This window comes from Ambystoma mexicanum, chromosome 1q, assembly GCF_040938575.1.
Source record: "Ambystoma mexicanum isolate Mex_15411 chromosome 1q, UKY_AmexF1_1, whole genome shotgun sequence".
NCBI lineage: Eukaryota > Metazoa > Chordata > Amphibia > Caudata > Ambystomatidae > Ambystoma > Ambystoma mexicanum.
The window spans coordinates 1,461,234,737-1,461,252,925 of record NC_090922.1 but is presented as its reverse complement, the minus strand read 5'-3'; the positions used below and the strand labels follow the sequence as shown (position 1 = coordinate 1,461,252,925).

The following is an 18,189-nucleotide window of genomic DNA, read 5'->3' as shown; positions in this document are numbered from 1 at the left end:
CAGAGCCCATTGGCAAACATTTGTCATAGAAATATTGGTCCTGTACCTTGAATCCCAGCAAATGATGAATTTCCTCGTGGATAGGGAGCAACCAGAAAGCAGACTCTGCTATGCCATCATTCACAGATTCCCCCTCCGGGAAGGAGAGGTGGTGGATCAAGTGATACTGCCCCTCCTCTTTCTTGGGGACCAACCCCAATGGTGACATCACAAAATTCTCCATGGGAGGAGATGCAAATGGATCCGTAACCCTCACCCCCATATTTCAGATATAGGTAGTGGATATACTGCTCATATGCAATCATTGCTAATGCATCCTATGGGACTCTCTCCAGCACAATAGACATATACATTCTGAAAGCCTTAAGCCAGTTATGTATGGTAGGTTCCACCTTGGCTCTCTCCCTTTCTCTCTTCTCCTCTTTTTCTGATAAATCCCTTAAGCCTTCCCCCAAGGGTACCATCCCCACCAAGTCCAAAATTTCAATAAATTCCTTTCGCCACAGCTTTTCCTTAGTGACCCATGGGATGTTCCATACCAATGAGTTCCCTGCCACCCGGAATGGTGCAAAACCGGTCATTGCTCACCCATACTGGGTGATGTTGCTCCACATTCCAACCTGCGCTGGATTGCTTGTAATTGCTGCTGCTGGATGAGCCCCTTGGTTCCCCCATTACAGGTGATGACCCCCGGGCCTGACAAACCTTGCCCCCACCAGGCCGGCCCCTGTTGTGTTCCAGTTGGGGTAGCCCTGTCTTGAAGCGACTGGCTACCTCCCCCTATCGGACCTGCGCTGGGCAAAGCCACTGCTTGGTATACCCCGCTCCAGGACCCCCTGGAGCATGACTCAAGCCCTGATGGTGAACAAGTCCAGCCTGACTTCCCAGTTGATTAAAAGCATTTTCATTACCGCTCAATATTTGACAATGTCCCCTTTTTCCCCATGCCTGCATACACTGCATAAACATACCTTTAACCATCTCTAGGGATGTGGGTCCTTCCGCAGCTACTACCACCGGTCTGGTTACAGGAGTGCTGGGTAGTCCACCACGGTTCCCTGGAGCCTCAGCAGGTTTCGGTGCCAGTATGGCTTTATCATCCTGCGCCCTCCCCTTTCCTCTGGGCTTCTTGTTGTTATTGGCCTGCTGCTTGGCTGCCTTTGCCTTCTCAGTCATAGTTCTCTTCCTCTTTGGAGTGTGCGCCTCCTCTTCCTGGCCTCGCTCCTCTTCACCCCCTTCTTCCAACACTTGTATGTCCCTTAAAACCTCATTCAGGTTGTCCTGAAACATCATTGGGATTCCTCCCTCTGACTAGGACCCGCCACTTCAGAGCCTTGCTGCAGGACCATTGTGTTCATCCAGTTTTGCCCGTGTGCTGCTGCCGCCAGCCTTGCCATGGCGAAAAATGACTCAAGATCCATCCCCCACCGTGATAATTTGAATCCTTCTTTCAAATTGAGCCTCCATTTGAGTCACCGGCAGCCCTGCACCGCACCACTGTGGCCAATGCTCTTGGTAGCTCTCACTCCGCCCGTTCGGTGCCCGCGAGCGAGAAACTTGTCGGTTTGTAAATCAGTACTTCCTGGTTTCACCAAGGTGGCCCATTCAGCGAATCCTTCAACAGTGCCCCAGTTTTTTTCAAAATATTCACCCACGGGCGGCCCGAATGTTAATAAAGTCTCATCACGGCTGCCCGCTCACCGTGCTTGTTCTCGGCGCCTCCCCGGTGCATCGCGCCTTTCCCGGCTCAGCTCCTCGGTCCCTGCCATCGGGCAGCTGATCAAGCTCCCTCCGGCCCGGCTTCTGTTTCCGCAATGTCTCTCACCAGCCCTGCTGTCCCCGTCCACTCGTAACTCCCGCTCACTCCACTGTGAGTGTATACACGATGCTCCTCTCATTGCTTCGCCTCCCGGATGTTGGGTGCAGTGACGACTGCCCCCCTTCCAAGCGCAGCGGCCCCAGGCACCAGCACTGCAGCTTTGTGGTAGTCTAGAGAGACTGCTGCTCCTCGATCCAGCAGCACTTCGTGATGAACAAACGAAAATCCCCCTTCTCCTTGTGGCGGGCGTCCTTCTGTATGGGCTGGATGCTTCCTGCAGCAGGACGCCTGCCTGCTTATAAGGGGCCTCCCCCGCCCCCCTGCTTATAAGGGGCCTCCCCCGCCCCTTTCTTTTGTTAGCCCTTCGCAGGCTTTGGCTGATTTTACCGCGCTTTGGCTGGCACCCTCCCCCTTACCCAGGGGAGAGGGAGGAGCAGGACCCTGCCCGAGTTATCGGGGTGCCCCCTCCATATTGGATTTTCCGTCATCACCTGCATAACCACTTGTTGCTGGAACACTACAGCTACTACTGGGCAGTAGTGCCAGAAAAGGTAACCCATTATAGTCCAAACAGTTAGAAACAAACCCAAAACTAGCCAGATAATGTACTTCTGTGTGTGCCTACATTTTCTATCAAAATTCGTTTTGCATGCATCCTTCTCATCGACTCCCCCCCCCCCAACCTTCATCACTTCTCCCTAATGTCGCATCCTGTCCTTCACCTGCCCTTTTCCACATCAACTGACCCCCAACCCACGCCACTTCTCCCATTACGGATTTTCTCCTGCCCACCTTCGCTCGCAACTGCCTCCGTTCACTCCTTCTCCCCGACTTCCCCACTCCCTTCTCGCCAACCTGCCTCCACCACCCTCATCCGTACCTGCTCTGCTCCCTTCTCCCCCAGGATCCCATCCCCCTTCTCATCCCAACACCTCTTTGCTGGCAGCCGGATTTCCCAAAAAAACACATGTGCTCCGAAATTCCCGGCCATAATTAGGGTGTCGGGGGGATGAAGATACTACTTACCAGCGAAGAAGACACACAAAGACCCGCTGTTGCTGCAACCGAAACCAAACTACCAAAAATAAACCCAAACTTTCTCTTCCTAATCACGTAGTCGTCCTTTTGAAAACGTCACGAAGATTTCAGAATACGAGTAACACGTCATTACGCCTTGAAGGCATTTTAGAAAGTGTCGGCAAACTTTTAAACAGACGCACGATGCTATCGGGTCTTATATGGACTTTAAATTTGTGTTTCAATTGATAATGAAAGCAACACAAGGCCTTCCTTTACCAAGCACCCCTTTTCTGTTTCCGTGCAGCATCTGGTGAGTGCATGAGTTCTAGCTCTTGTAATGAATTTCATAAGCATTTCTTTTAGCATCCATTCACTTAGATCGTTCTCGCCACTTTGTTGTTCTATTGGTAAGAGGAGCCCTTTTGTAGCCTCTGGAAATGCACATTGAAGGTAGAAGCTGCAGCTGTACTTCGTTGTATTGTACTCATCACATGTTGAAATTAAAAATAGTAAGTACGTGACTTTCTAAACATCGGTTTTGAAATTACACGGGGCAGCCTTGTAGACACAGGTACGTTTCAGCCCTTGGAATGCTCGCAGGCGCATTAACTGCTGTGCAGCTACTACACACACCTTGGTCTGGTGTAAGTGACTCTATACATTAAGCACGGAATATGATCGGTAAGCACTAAGCACCTTATATATGCAATGTAGCCAAATTAACAGCTTTGGTATGATACAGATATCCACTTTTATCAATGAGCATGATTATTAGTTGATTGACATTTTGTGCAAGGTACATTTTTGGGATCCTCATACATTTGTTAACTATTGTACAGATATGGAATAAGATTGTTTTGCACAAAGGCATTTAGCACTCCAGTGCCACAAAGTTCCAGATTTTACCACCCATTCGTGTTCTGTGGGGGCAGCTTTTTGTTTCCATTTTGGTGCCACCACAATTATTGCTGCCACTATCAGGATGACGTATGTCTTTCTTTGAACTTTCGGGGGTAGATTTTCCAGAACCTCGCCCATTTCCTTAATGGCCATCCCTATGTTGTCCGGCATCAGACTCGGAAAAATACTATTCATTGCTGCACGGATCATGTCCCAATAAGGCTGTATGACTGGGCATTCCCACCAGATATGCTTCCGCAACCCCAGTTCCCCACATCCCCTCCAGAAGAGCGCTGACGCAGTTGGGCCGACTTTATGTAGTTTTTCTGGGGTGAGATGCCATTGGACCAGTATCTTAACCCACATCACCTGAATCTGGATGGCCCGCGTGAACTTGGGGATATCTGCCCATAACTGAGTCCAACCCTCCCCCTCCAGCGGCTGCCCCACTGCAGTTTCCCACTGCTCCTTATAGTGCCCTACCTCCTATAATCCCATATAATGCTCCTACCAAATGCCTGTCCCCTGTGTGTGTCGTTAAGAACCGTTCAAAGGGCGTGAGATCCCTGGTGGCCTCTGACATCACCATTGGGTTTGTAAGCCAGTGCCTCAGTTAAGAGTAGCGATACCTCTCCCACTCATCTAGCCTGAAGCCCTACTTGCACTGTGCAAAGGATTTCATGTCTGACCCAAGAACATGTCACATAGTTTACGGCACCCTGCCGCCTCCCACCCATTGCAGGCCCCCCTTTTCCATACCGGGTGTGAACTAGGGATTGCTAAACGCGAAAGTCAGCGGGGGAGGGAAGGTGGTCAAGTTCACCCTCCACACCAGCTCATCCCATTAGTCCCCCACTAGGCCCCCTATCCTGCCACGGTACATGTTTGCAGGTCTATCCCCCTTGGGTCGCCACAATAGCTCGCCCAGCGGCAAGCCTACCACCGATTTTGTCCATTCGACACAAGACTTTCCCGCAATCGTCCCTGAACCAATCCAGACTTTCCCGCGATCGTCCCTGAACCAATCCAGACTTTCCTGCGATCGTCCCTGAACCAATCCCGGATCACTCTGATGTGAGCCGCATGGAAATGGAGATGAAAGTTTGGCGCTCCCAGCCCTCCCTTGCTTCTGGGAGACATTAGCATCTGCATAGCTACCCTAGGTCTCTTGCGGTTCCAAATAAATGACCTCCCATGTTTTTGAAGGGTCCTGAAGAAAGCTTGGGGATACCCCACTGGCAGGGCCGTGAACTAGTACAGGAACTCTGGAAAAATCACCATTTTAAGGGCATTTATCCTCCCCATTCAGGATATTGATAAGGGCACCCATTCCACCAGCAGCAGGTGCAGCTTTTCTGCTAAAGGTGGGTAGTTAGCACGGTAAACAGCACCCAGAGAACCAATGATATTACCCCCAAATATCTAATGTCGATTTCTGGCCATCTATAGGGTACTATACCCTGCAATTCCTGAATCTTTTCTGAGGAGGCAGTCAAGTTTATTAACTCTGATGTGTGGTCATTTTTTCTTTAACCCTGCCTCCCCACCCTTAAACAGAAGAAGATCCCGCAAGATGCCTGGGAATGAGGTTTCTGGTTCTGTGATCAAGAGGAGCATGTGATCAGCAAATGCTGCGACTCTACTCCCCTCACCTCCAAAGGGAATCCCACTAATATCCGGGGAGGCCCTAATGCTGGCCAAGAGCAGCTCTAGGTGGATGGCGTATAAGAGCGGGGAGAGCGGGAAACCCTGCTTAGTGCCTTGTGAAACCTTGATCCTCTCGGAAAGTTGCCCGTTGATTGCCAGGCGCAAGGAAAGAGTCGGAAGTTGGCTCTTACCATTGAAAGGAATTTAGAACCGCATCCCATAACCGCCATGGTATGGAAGAGATATGGGCATTCGACCTGGTCGAATGACTTCTAGGCATCCAACGCTAGTAAAAGTGCAGGGGTTCTAGATTTATTTACTTTTTCAATCAGGTGACGGACCCGCTGAATGTTATGAGGTCTGCCTATGCCTAATAAATCATGACTGGTTGGGATCACTCAGTTTGGGGAGGAGCTTATCCAGGCATGATGCCAGAAACTTGGTGTAGATCTTTGTGTCTAGATTAATAAGGGCAATCAGCCAGTACGAACCGCAGAGAGTGACCATGGCTTCTTCCCTTGACAGGGTGATGCACCTTGCCCGTCCCCCAAAAGAGTTGAAGAGCTGCACAAAGCGCATTATTAGTGCCTCTTTAAAGATTTGGCAGAAACATGCTAGAAAGCCGTCCGGCCCACTGATACTGAGGTGGACCCTGATCCAATGGGGGTTCTGTTTGGAGTGTGGCAGACCGGGGGAGCGAGAGACATTATTAAGTTCTTAAATGTAGGCTGTATCATAGCCAAAAAGTGTGTCCTACAAAGCTGGAAGAACCCCAGCCCCCCCCACATTCCAGAAATGGTTAAATTTACTCACCTGGTCCCGAAACTGTGAGGAGGAGTTTCTGGGTATGTTCCCAGTACGTTCTCGTCCTCGAAACATATGGTCTGCATTCAACAGCTACTTGATTAGCTTAAATGACACTTCCTCGGTGGATGAATCCCCCTAACGTCCCTATTGCTGTTCGGCATCTTGGTGCTCTGTGATATGTTATTACTCAACCGCTGTTACCATAATTTTGCCTATATGCTCTGTATTCACCTGTATATGCAACGAATTTGTGTCTATTGCTCGGATGTGTGTGTATGCCTTTTGCCTCTGTCAGCAAAAATAAAAGTAAAAAAAAAAAAAAAAAGAAAGCCGTCCGGCCCCGGGGTCTTTCCTGATGGCAAGCCAGCTATAGCCACCCTTACTACTTCTGGAGTAATGTCTCCCTCAAATTCTTCCCGTTCTTGAGGAGTGATCTTAGGGAGAGGGCACCGGAACAGGTATTCCCTTTGGGCTCCCTCCTCCGGGGAATCTGATGTGTACAGGGAAGAATAATATTCTGTGAAGACCCAAGTAATGTCGGGTAGAGCAGTGCTTTCTTGCCCCTCGCCTTTATTTTAAGTATTCTCCTAAACGCTTCTTTTTTCCTAATCAACCTCGCTAACAGGCGATCCGCCTTATTGGCTTTGACATAATACCTCTGTTGGAGGTTGAGCAATGAACGCTCTGCAGCTGTAGTCTGCAAAACATCTAATTGCCCTCTAATCAGCCGATATTCCCTTTGCAGCATATGCCCCGTGTTATTTGCCATTTGAGCCATTATTTGTTTAAGTGTAGCTTCCAATTCCTCCTGTAAGAGATCTAGTTGTTTGTCCCTCTGACACTTCAACGCTATGAGCTCCCACACCACCTGGTCGCGTACACCCTTTGTTGCTTTAAGTGCAAAGTAATCCAAGATTTTATTCTTTTATGTCCTTGCATAAGACTCATTCCTTAAGGATGTGGCTAGGAAACTTCCACTGCCATAGGCCCGGTTCGTTCTGCCCCATATTTAAGATAATCGTTATGGGCACATGGTCTGACAGGGCGATCACTCCTAGCTCTATCCCCGCGACCCTACCCAATAGTGACCTCAAAATCGAGGCATCTTCTATCCCTGAGAAGGATCTTTGAACGTGGGAATAAAATGTGTAGCCCCCCCCCGCATCCCTCAGTTCCGTCTACCAACGCCAATTGGGCCATGTGTTCCTTCAAGCAGGCAGATGGCAATACCTGGTTGTGGAACACCCTTGCTCTCCTGTCTTCTCTTGGGTCCCACGCCATATTAAATTCACCTACCAATATTATCTGCCCTTTGGCAAAAGTCTTCAATTTGGTCAGTGCCGCCCGAAGAACCCATCTCGCCCCATATAGGGGGCGTATATTGCTGGCACTGTATATGTTCCCCTCTCCCATTGGAAAGAGGCCGCCAGATACCTACTCTCTGTGTCCCCCAAGAACTGTTCCACCTTCTTTCTCTTAACTGGGGAATTAAGTCTCCTGACATTTAGGGAGGTCTCCCGAAGCACTCTTACAGCACGGCTCGCACTAATGATGAGTGGCTGCCGTTGGGATCCCCCCCGAATATCCTTCTCCCTTCACCCTCACCCCCAACCCCTCCTCACCCTCTCTGGGTGGGCTCAAACAGCCTCTAGCTCCCCCTGACCCTTCATCTCTGGAATTGAGCCCTCATAACAACCCAGAGCTTACCTGTGTGGGTCCTCCTAGACTCATGTAGATAAACAAAAACATCCTGCACCACCCACCTCCCCCAGTACCTTTCAACTAACTACCTCCCCCAGGCGGGTTACCACATTCCTTCCTGTAACCCCCTATGTGCTCAGCATGGTGCTCCTGTATTGATGGGCGTTTGGGCACCTTCTACTCCTGCCCCCTCATCAGGGGTGCTTAACCAGGCCCCTTCGCACCATTTCTTTTAGCCTCTTGTTGAAAACTTAGTCCACTCCCACATTTTCCTCTTGAGTGGTTTTCTCGCCGCTCTTTGTTCTTGACTTGGTGACCCTTTGTCCTCAATCCTCAGGACACTCATACCTTCCTCGCAGGTGGTGACCCCATGCGGTTTCCCTTCCCATTCGAACAGTAGTCCCAAGGGAAAGGTCCATTTATAGCGTATGTCCACCTACATTAGGGCGCGCACCACCAGGCCCATCAACCTACTCTTCACCAGGGTGGTCTGGGCTAGGTCCTGGAATAGCTGAACTTCCGAGCCATTGTAGCTGATTGATCTGGCCCTCCTGGCAGCCGCCAGCACCTTCTCCTTTTGCCTGTACTTGTGTAAGGCCACCACTACATCTCTGGGTCTGGCCGCTTCCTCTCCCCTCTGTAGCCCCACTCTGTATGTGCTGTCCAGCTCTATCCCTGTTAGGAAGGCATGGTATCAACAGTAAGACAGACGCAAGTGACCACAGTTCAAGGGTGTTTATTGAGCTTCAATTGGGTTTGCAAAACACCCATCTAATCCTAAATCTAAAGATGGGAGCAAGCTACGACCATCAGAAAATAACGCAGTCCTAGTGGTGTCTTGTCAAAATAAAAGGGCCTATGCTAATAAACCTATTGCCAATCCTTATCTCTAAATACAAATAGTATGGGAAGCAATTTTATGCAAAAGAAAAGTGTTCAAGAAATGATATGTCAGGATATTCAAGCTGTTGGCTTCCTTCCCCACATTTTCAGCACGGGATAAGGCTGCACACTCGAGCTTAGCACAGCCTCTGGCTACTCTAGCACGAGGGTGCAATTCAAAATGTTACCATCATGGCCTTCTGTGCCAAAGTCTTTTACCATTCAAAGTCTCTTCTTTCAGAGGGCCTGATGCAACAAACATACATTAAAGTTCCTTTCTTCTTTCAGATGTATGCAATTTTCTTAGGTGATTTACTGTGTTCTCAAGATTTTCACGTATCTTATTTCTCAGTGATTCACTGATCACCCCAGATCCCCCTCCGCCGGGCTCAAATCCGCTTTAGGACAAAATCTTCAATTAGTTTCCACCTGAAGGTCTCGGACCAATTTATCTACTTACACAAACCTGGCTTAACACAAAGCTTTCAATTGATCTCCCTCTGCCGTGCTCGGACCAACTTTATCTATTTTTCCATCAACTTATCAAAGACATTCGATTGTGCACAGGATTTTGCTTGACCCGTCGCAGTACCACTTCGATTTACATATCTTTGCCTCTATTCCACTTTTTCCACCTCTCAGCTGGATACCTTACAGAGACCTTCGAATGAGCACACATACAGTGCCGGACCACTCTGTCAAAGGTATTGTATCTTGGTTTCAAAGTTCACTCATTCATCTGCAATTCAACTTTACTGGTGTTGGTTATCACACGTGTTTCATACACTGTTTGCTCCAGCGCTCGCCATACAATGTTGCCGCTTGCAACCTTGGTTTCAACACAGACTGGTCTGATATTGGTCTCCCCAACTCATCGGCTGTGTTGATTTCACTGACGCTGCTTTGTTGTTGGAGCCAAGGACATGACCAAGGCAGCTGTTGACTGGCACCTCCTTGATAATTGACGCAGGAGGGCCCTGGGTACCTCCGACGTACCATGCAGGATTCCTCAGCCTGGTTTCCTGTTCTTACTTTCACGAAGCCTCGAGAATAAAAAGCGTAACGGTTCCTTGTTGAAAAGGTCATGGGTACTTCCCTCCTTGCGATCCCCTTCTGTTTTGCCGTTTTTCTCCTCTTGTTAAACTACCATCTTGGAACTGCTGTTTCCTTGTGTGCTTTGCCTCACTCAAAGTGGGCTCTCGTGCTCCACCTTTTATCCGTGTTTGGAAGTGTAATGGTAGTCAGGTGTGTGTGATGGTCAGTAATTGCCTGACCATTGTATTGGGACACGTCCGGTATAGGACCCGGGTGTTAGTCAATTTTTTCTCTCATGGCGGGCTGTCTGTGAGAAATTGTTTGTGTTGTAAACGGGGGGGGGGGTGAGTTCCTACATATCCTACCTGGTAGGATGGGGTTAAGGTGTTACAGGGAAGGGGATACCGCATCTCACCGTCCAGTGTTCCACTCGCAGAAGACCCCTCACCCAGGTGATCATCCCGCACTGGTCCACCCCCAGGAACTATATCCAAAAGCGATATCCGTGTCCTGGCCACCTCAAGTGATGAGAAAGTGTATGAATGTGTAAAGAGAAGCGAGACATAGACCAGGGACAAAACACACATGAAAATGTACATGTAGAAGAAACAGTAACATTAACCTAAGGGGGAAGTGTTTAAATCTAGAGATGAGCACTGTATAACTATACAAAAAGCCCTTATTAAGCGTCATCAGAGGGAGTAGTTAGGTCAGGTAGGGAAGATGTGGGAGAGGGCAGAGTGTAACCCCCTCTTTAGCATACAAGTGAAAATTAAGCTAAGCTTTAAATAAATTCACTGTTTGGCTAACCTCGATTATGATGGGCATTGGGTTCGTCCAGTGGAGCTGGGCGAATATGAAGAAAGAGCAGAAACGAGAGGAAACCCAGCTGAGGGGGCATGGGACAGTGTTAGTCTGACTACAGAGCTTTGTAGAGTGAGAGCCCGCCTGCACACTGTCAGTAGATAGAAGCGTGGAAGGATCTGGATAGGGTGTAGAGAGTGTGTGTGCAAAGTTGAGGAATATGTCTACCGAGGGGAAGGAGTAGAAGGGAAGACCAAGAGCCCGCTTGAGCAACTCTGCTGAGCACAAGGGTGGAGAGCAGTTTTTGGTGAACTGTTATAAATGCACTCTTATCAGCCTAATATTTAAAGGACATAGGCATCATCATGGATGCAGATTGATTCCCTAACCTAGTAAGTGGCATCAGGGTTGAAGTCAGTGATTTTTTTCCATCTAAATGCTTGCTGTGGATATTGTCGCACCTGCAATTTAGAAGCACTAATTGGTCTAATGCTTCTGCTATTATCACTATTGTTGCACGTTGCTTTTTACCCACTGAAAATGTTTCTTCAAAAGTGTCTGCCAACAGTTAGTAGGGTACAAAAGGCCTTTTCACGAACACAAAGGTGCCACTTAGGATATGGGTAGACTTCCACATCTGTCCACACAAATATTGTCTCGGAAATTGAACGCATTAGAAAAGGTAACTTCCCATTAAAAAAAATAATAATAATAATAATAATAAAGTCACAAATATTGATGTGGTAAGAGCACATTCTGTTAAGTAGCAGCTAGAGAATAAATTCCAAGCTGGAATCCTTACAGGGAGCTCTCTAAGGCAATATCTGGAAATTGTACGCCTCCGGTGAATGCTCCCACAAGAAGATGCTCTTTCAGGCCAGCGTCATAGCTCTGTTCTTGATCTCGGTGGGTTCAGCATTTTAGTGGTAGGGATGAAAGAGTTTTAAGGTGCAGAAGTGTCGGACCGCTGGGCGGCCAGGAACAGAGAGGGCGAGGATGATTTGGGATTAATGTGAGGTGAAGAATAGCGAGACCGAGTAGGCTCTTTTAGGTGCAGTCGGATCATGATTTTCTTTGAAGGCACCTTGATGGAGGTCAGTACTTCCTGGGGGATGAGGTGGGGGCTATAGAATAGAGATGGGGAGTTCCGGAAGTAGGGTTGAGCAGTAGTCTATCCTGCTGAGGACAAAAGTGGAAATTAGCGTTTTGACGGACTAATAGTTTAGGTCGGGCTGGATCTTGCAAAAGTTCCTGAGTTTGATCAGGGATGGAGTGGGAGTAATGAAGAGGTTGAGCTGGCTGTCAAAAAGCACTCTGTTGCAAGCTTTGGGAAATGGCTGAGGAGATGAGAGTGAAAGAAGGGTGGAGAAAAAGAAATGGTGAGGCATTATAAAGTGGAAGGTAACAACACCTGTTGAACATTAGACATTGAATTTGTGCCATATGGCAAAAGAAAACAATTACAGAGTGATGCGAAGAGGAGAGGTACAAGGATGGATTCTTGAGGGACACCTACTGAGAAGGAGGTGGTAGAGGAGGTGCCAATCTTTCACAGATCTCACCATCGTTTTTTAGCTATGCAGGTGGATTGCTGGAAAATGGTGAAGCCCATATAGAGGGCAGCTAAAGTGACTTTGTTGTCGTGGGGAATCAGTGCCTCAGTGTTATCCATTGCAGAAGACTGACGAAGGTGAGAATCAGTAGTCCACAAGGAAGGGGATCTAATTGGGTATTCCAAGGTCTTATGTAAAGTTCAGTGGGTTTAAAGGAGGGGTGTAACTAGCCTATTATTTTGTGCATGACTGCATTGCTGGCTCCTTTGTTTTGAGCTAGGGCACCTCTGACATGTACCAACCATGGGATCAGGAGCACCTTTTCATGTTTTAGTAAGTCTTCAAGAATGGACTGTCAGAGTAGCCTTTTCATTTGTCCATTTGGACAATTGTAGATCAATTGGGCCAGACCTGGGGTAGTGCATCACCACTTAGTTATGCAAAGCCAACCTGCACTAACTGAGGTCGTTGAAAAGCATCTCCCTCCTGAATTGTGGCTCTGTATATTGCAATAGACTGAACCTTTCCCAGATACACGTTCAACATTTAGGGCACAGATTCAGGACTCAAGTGGGCAGAAAATCGAAATATAAAGCTTGCCTCTTGCTTTTGTATATGTAAAAGGCCTCTGAATATTTATTTATTTGTTTATGTAGCGCCAGCAGCTCGCAAGCTTCAGGGCGCTGACATTTAGATGAAGGAACAAAACACATAAAATCACAGGACAAGGCGCTCAGTAAGTCTTTAGGGGTATCAGTTTCTTAGAACTGGTTTATCATTTGAACTAATGTATCTTGAGTTTTCTCCGTAAGCTTGTGTATTTCTGTTCTAGTCTTAAAGAGATGGGCAGGTTGTTCCACATCGTGGCTGCTTTGATATGGAAGGCTTTCCCGAGTCTGTTAGCCTTTTTGAATATGGCAATTTCGATTTGACCTTTTGAGTCCGGCCTGAGTTCCTGTCTTGGTACGTTCGTGACCAGTTTGCATTTCAGGTAGGGGCGGATTGACTTGAGGAGACAAAGGTGGTATGCACACCTTTATTTAATTTGAGAACATGGGCTTCGGCACTCAGGGACGAATCCATGTACATCCCTAATGTTTTTACTCCGTCTACCACCTTGATTTGGATGTTGTTTATGTGGAACGATTGATATCAGTAAACTTGACTTCTAACTAATCTGTTCTATCTTGGGTTATTGTGGGTCTGTTAACAGTAAAGGCATATCTTTTATTCCTGAAGAATGCAGCTGAAGGAGGTGGCCGGCTGCATGCGCGGACACGTTCGTCCGTGTGCTCGCTCTGGTGCTGTTTGTCGGCGTATCGGCTGGTTGTGACTTGGGCTCCCTTCCCTGTGGGCCTGGAGGCTTGGGACTGAGGTTTCTTTTATGCCTCTAGAGGTGCCTTCTGTGCCTCTTCTGTACAGGCCAGCACTATCTGGCATGATACAGATTGTCTCACTGAACACCTCTGTTTTCTCCGGCCGTCCTGGCGCTACAGTCTTGCCCTGTCGGTCTGGGCTGCGGTGGGGCTCTTCTGCTTGGTCTTCGCTTTGGTTTACTGGCAGCCTGACAGTCTTGGCACTGCCTGTGGTGTGTCCACTCATCTTGATGAGTTTGTGGGGATTATAACTTACTAATTAGAACTGTGGGATTGGCCTCTGGGGCTATCTAGGAAGATATACTTTAAGTCCTTACCAGAGTGGTTTGCCTCTGGTTTTAGATATATATTGAGCTTTTATTGCTCTGCATTTTCGTTGCCTGAGTATGTCTAAAATTAGAGCTAAAGCTAGCAAAGCCTGTAAAGTCCCCACCCTACCTGTGAATATATGTACAAACCCCTTGCTCCAGAATGGGCGTTTAACGGAGGTTATGGCACTGAGTGCCCGAAGGAAGCGAAGATTGGAGGTTGTTTGTGGGTCCTCTCACCATGTACTCCCATTAAGTTGAACACTGATATTGAAGAGGGATGGGATCTCCCGAAGAAGGATCCCACAGAACGTTGTACTCCAGGGTCTGATAATATGCATCGTTATGTCGGGGCGTGTACCGCGTTATAAGAAATACAATAATAATAATAATAATAATTTGGTTTGTTTATGGGAATAATAGATTTTTTATGTTGATTTTTAACTCCTTGCTGCTTCATGACACACTCATAAGTGTCAAGTAGTCTTTGGAGGGTTATAGGTGAGCAGCTGATCAAACCTAAATCGGGGGCCTATTTCCTTCTCTTGTAATGTTGGAATCGCCAGTCTCAGAAGACCCTCTGTCCGTCCCGTTTTCCTCATGGTTACCCGCAGCATTTGTCTGGCCACACAATCCAATGCTGTGGACAAATCCATTAATGGCACATAACCTTTAAAGCAGACCACATTTTCTTTTACCATTTTAAGGCTGTTGAAGAAGGAAGCTGACACAGGTGACATGGTGGCGGTTATAAACATTAATTTGTGCAGAAAAAAGGTCCTCACTATCCGTATCTTCTAAGTGGGGGTTCCCTGCCTCAAAACTTATACTAAAGGATCTGCCAGAATGTCTATCAAAATCAAAGTCCACCGTCTTGTGTCACAACCTAACCCTTGCACTACAGCTAAGGAATAATCTAACAGAAAGGTCCTTTAGGAGAATGTCTCCCTTCTCATGATACTCGGATAGTGTTTCAAAAAATCTCTTGTAACAAGAATGCCAGGGGGAATTACTCCCTTCCTTTGGCTTGCAGGTACCACACAGTCTTTACACAACTCCTTGTTCTAGGCCAGAAGAATGACTCCCTTCTCCTGGTATTGGTCTATACTATTTATAGTAAAGCCAGGGGAAATGACTCCCTTCCCGTGGTGTTTAAAAACTCTATCTTGTTATCTTCAGCTTGATGTACACTTTGCCACCCGGTCATGGTGTTAGCAAAGTCCCAAATCCTTTGTTGGTGTTGAATGGTCTTATCTTGGTCACTCCGGCAAGGAAGTTCTCCTCGGTTGCCCAGTTTATTTATGTTGGGGTCCAAGACCCTTCTCTGTTGGTCAGTGGGCTTATTGCTGCCACTGTGACAAGGAAGTTCTCCTCTGATTCTCATTTTGCACTGGTTAGGGTCTCCAACCCGTCTCTGGTGTCAGTAGGTTTGCTATTGCCACTGCAATGAGGAGGCTCTCCTCAGGTGCCTGGTTTGCAATGGCTAGAGTCCCTGACCCGTCTCTGGTGGTCAGTGGGCTTATTGTTGCCACTGCGATGAGGAACCGCTCCTCAGATGCTAGGTACACAATTCGTACGGTCCCCGACCCATCTCTCTTCCACCTGGTTCCCCTCCGGGTCTCTTGTACCTCCCGGTACCTTCTAAGAGGCTGTGGTACGGCACCGGAACTTCCTGGGACTGGAGTTTGTCTCTCTGATATTCAGACTTCTCTCTCCGGGTTTACCACCACTGCAGTGCCTCGGCGCTCTGCTGCTCCGCTCTTCTCTCCTGCTTTGCGGTTGGTCGCTTCAGCTGACCCCATGGAGAACTCCCTTTGTCGCCTAGCCAGCGTCCTCCATTCTTCTGAGAACCTGGCCTGGCGACAGCTTTTTGAAACTCCAGCTGGTACAGCACAGTCCGTGATCTTCAGGACCTTTGTGCGCTTCTTCATCCTAGTACTTTCTGCTTTAACTATATTCCATGTGTTACAAACATACATGGCTTTGCTCTCAATTAAATTGCTCTGACTTGAGGGGGTGGGGGCTAGGGAATGTTGGAGAGTGGCATTACTCAATAGGCTATACCCTAGGTGATTGTCCTTGTCCCCAGGGGGAGCTCCTCCCCATTAGGTCCTGCCGCATTAAACCACCCCGAGGGGGGTCTATTGGGTAGCATCCGCACTTCCCTAGCCTCATGGAAAAGGACTCCCTCCTTGGGGAGAAGTGACAACACCTTGCGAATCGAAACACCAGATAGATTCAAAGGTTTGTTTCTTGGCACCCAATCCCCCTCCTGAAGTCCAGTTGTGCGCCTGCTATTATAGTCTCCATTTCATTCCAGTAGACTAATATAAAACAAGCGTACATAAATGTTCAAATCCTTATCCAAAAGGGAGATTGGACTTTAGTTCGCTGACTGATCATTGCCCTCCTAGTTGTGATGGGTAAAATTATCACAGTTTTCCAAGTGGTTGGAACTTTACTTGCTAGTGCAACTGCATTTAGAATGGAATTCAGCTATGGGACCCGTTACGAAACATCCTTTTCGTAATAGTCTTGTAGCATTTCATCATTCTTTGGGCCATTATTCCTACATTTGTTCATTCAGTGCTTAAGTAATTTCTTTATGGAGAACAATGTTATGGCACATGATATATTAGCTTCAATATCATTTGTCTATATCAGATGGCTGCTACTACTCTGAAGGATGCTACTATATGATTTTAAATCCCTTTAAATATGATGGATCCACCAATGAGCTGGAACAGGTGTCTTGGTTTTAAAGTCCTCCTTGTCTGAATTGCGTCTGTTGAACACCCTTCTCATAACCTTATGCGAATTGTGATGTTGTGTATCTAAGTTTAAATCTTTCCTGCAATTGGTTGAGGTTTTTGCTGGCTCTCTTTTCCTGTAATGCTGTTCTATCTTCTGGAAGGCTTTGACGGCATTAACAATCCCAAGCTTTAAAGTGTTTACTGGTCCAACTGAAACTATTATGCAGAGATGGTGCAATGCATGATATTTGAAGTCTTCTAGACTTTTTCGCCCAGGTGGTGGTCACAGAGTAAACGAGCAACAAAAACGACACACTGGATATTTCTCTGACAGAAAAACAAGAATTTTCAGTTCCCACTTGTGTGAGAGAAGACTGTACATGGAATAAGCAGTGTTGTATACCAATTTTCTATTTAATTCTGTCAACTTGGTAATTAAATTGACACGTGTGTAGCACAATAGGCACTTTCAATTACACTGTTCAATTAAAATAAGGCTCTGCATGCATCGTTCTTCCCCTTAGGGCTCTCCCCACCCTCTTTTCTCTGTTCACTACAAGTTCAAAGGGGCAAATGGAGAGGGATCGAGAGAGTTCTGAAGTAATTTCCTCCACTCTTAAAAAGTGTAAAATGGCTGTGTGAGAGTGCTAGCCAAGAGAATTGCAAACTAGACGTAATCAGGATGATACTTTTAAACTATATTCTGCTTGGCAAAGACCAGTATGTGGTAACTTTATTTTTTTCAATGACAGTCCTGAAATTGCATTCTTAAAAGTGTAAGTTGTTACAGTATTTCTAATGTAAAGCACTGAAGTGTCTCTGTTTTTCATGGAAGTTTAGGCCAGTGTATAAAATCTCATTGAAAAGTATATTCTACTTTGTAGGGAAAGGTACATCACATTTATGAATGAACACTTTGGAAAAATGTACATGCTCACATAGCCAAATGCTTTTTGATTGGAAACCTAGTTCTGTGACCCGCTGGTTGCATGCTTCTCTGCAACTGAGGCTTATCCCCTGAGCTGATCCAAAACTCCTTTACATTCTATCATATCACCCTGCTGCTTACCACTTATTCTCTGCTATGTCACGCACTCTGCTTAGTTTCTTACCTTCTTTCCTTCTTTCCTCTTACCTACTGCAATACCATACATACTGTAGTTTGTCTCCAAAGCTCGCCTTGCTCTACGATTATGATTGCATTACATATTAACACCTGGGGGAGAGAACTGGTGAATCTGGAAGCTAGGAATTGTGACAATCAAGCGTATTTGTTACTTCCCCCAAAGGGGGAGCCACCGCCTTTGAGGCAGGTAGGTGGCCATCTCTGAAATACCTTTCCTATGTGTATGAGCAAGTGGGACCTTGCAGGGAGTGACTCCCCCTTGGGGGACAAAGACTCCTGTTCATATGAGGAACTCCCTAGATTGACCAACATATCGGCATACATGCTAAAATGTATCCACCAGAAAAAGGAAAAGAGCATTTCTCTTTAAGACGAGACGTGTATTTAACTGAGACGAGTGGAGGAGGAGAGAGTATGGTGCCCAAGGGAAGCACCCTGACTTCATTGCACCTTGGTGG

General features: G+C 47.1%; 1 protein-coding gene and 1 long non-coding RNA gene across 2 annotated transcripts in view; one reads left to right on the top strand and one right to left on the bottom strand.

The window, feature by feature from the left end:
- Nucleotides 1-2,953, bottom strand: part of LOC138549616 (uncharacterized) — a 44,152-nt gene extending 41,199 nt beyond the window's left edge. Inside the window, exon 1 of the long non-coding RNA XR_011293399.1 lies at nucleotides 2,846-2,953. This is a non-coding gene — a long non-coding RNA (uncharacterized lncRNA). The remainder of the gene's footprint in view (nucleotides 1-2,845) is intronic.
- Nucleotides 2,954-3,018: 65 nt separating this feature from the next.
- Nucleotides 3,019-18,189, top strand: part of EIF2B3 (eukaryotic translation initiation factor 2B subunit gamma) — a 1,062,507-nt gene continuing 1,047,336 nt past the window's right edge. Inside the window, exon 1 of the mRNA XM_069642355.1 lies at nucleotides 3,019-3,149. The gene's annotated coding sequence lies outside the window, so the exon portion shown is untranslated. The remainder of the gene's footprint in view (nucleotides 3,150-18,189) is intronic.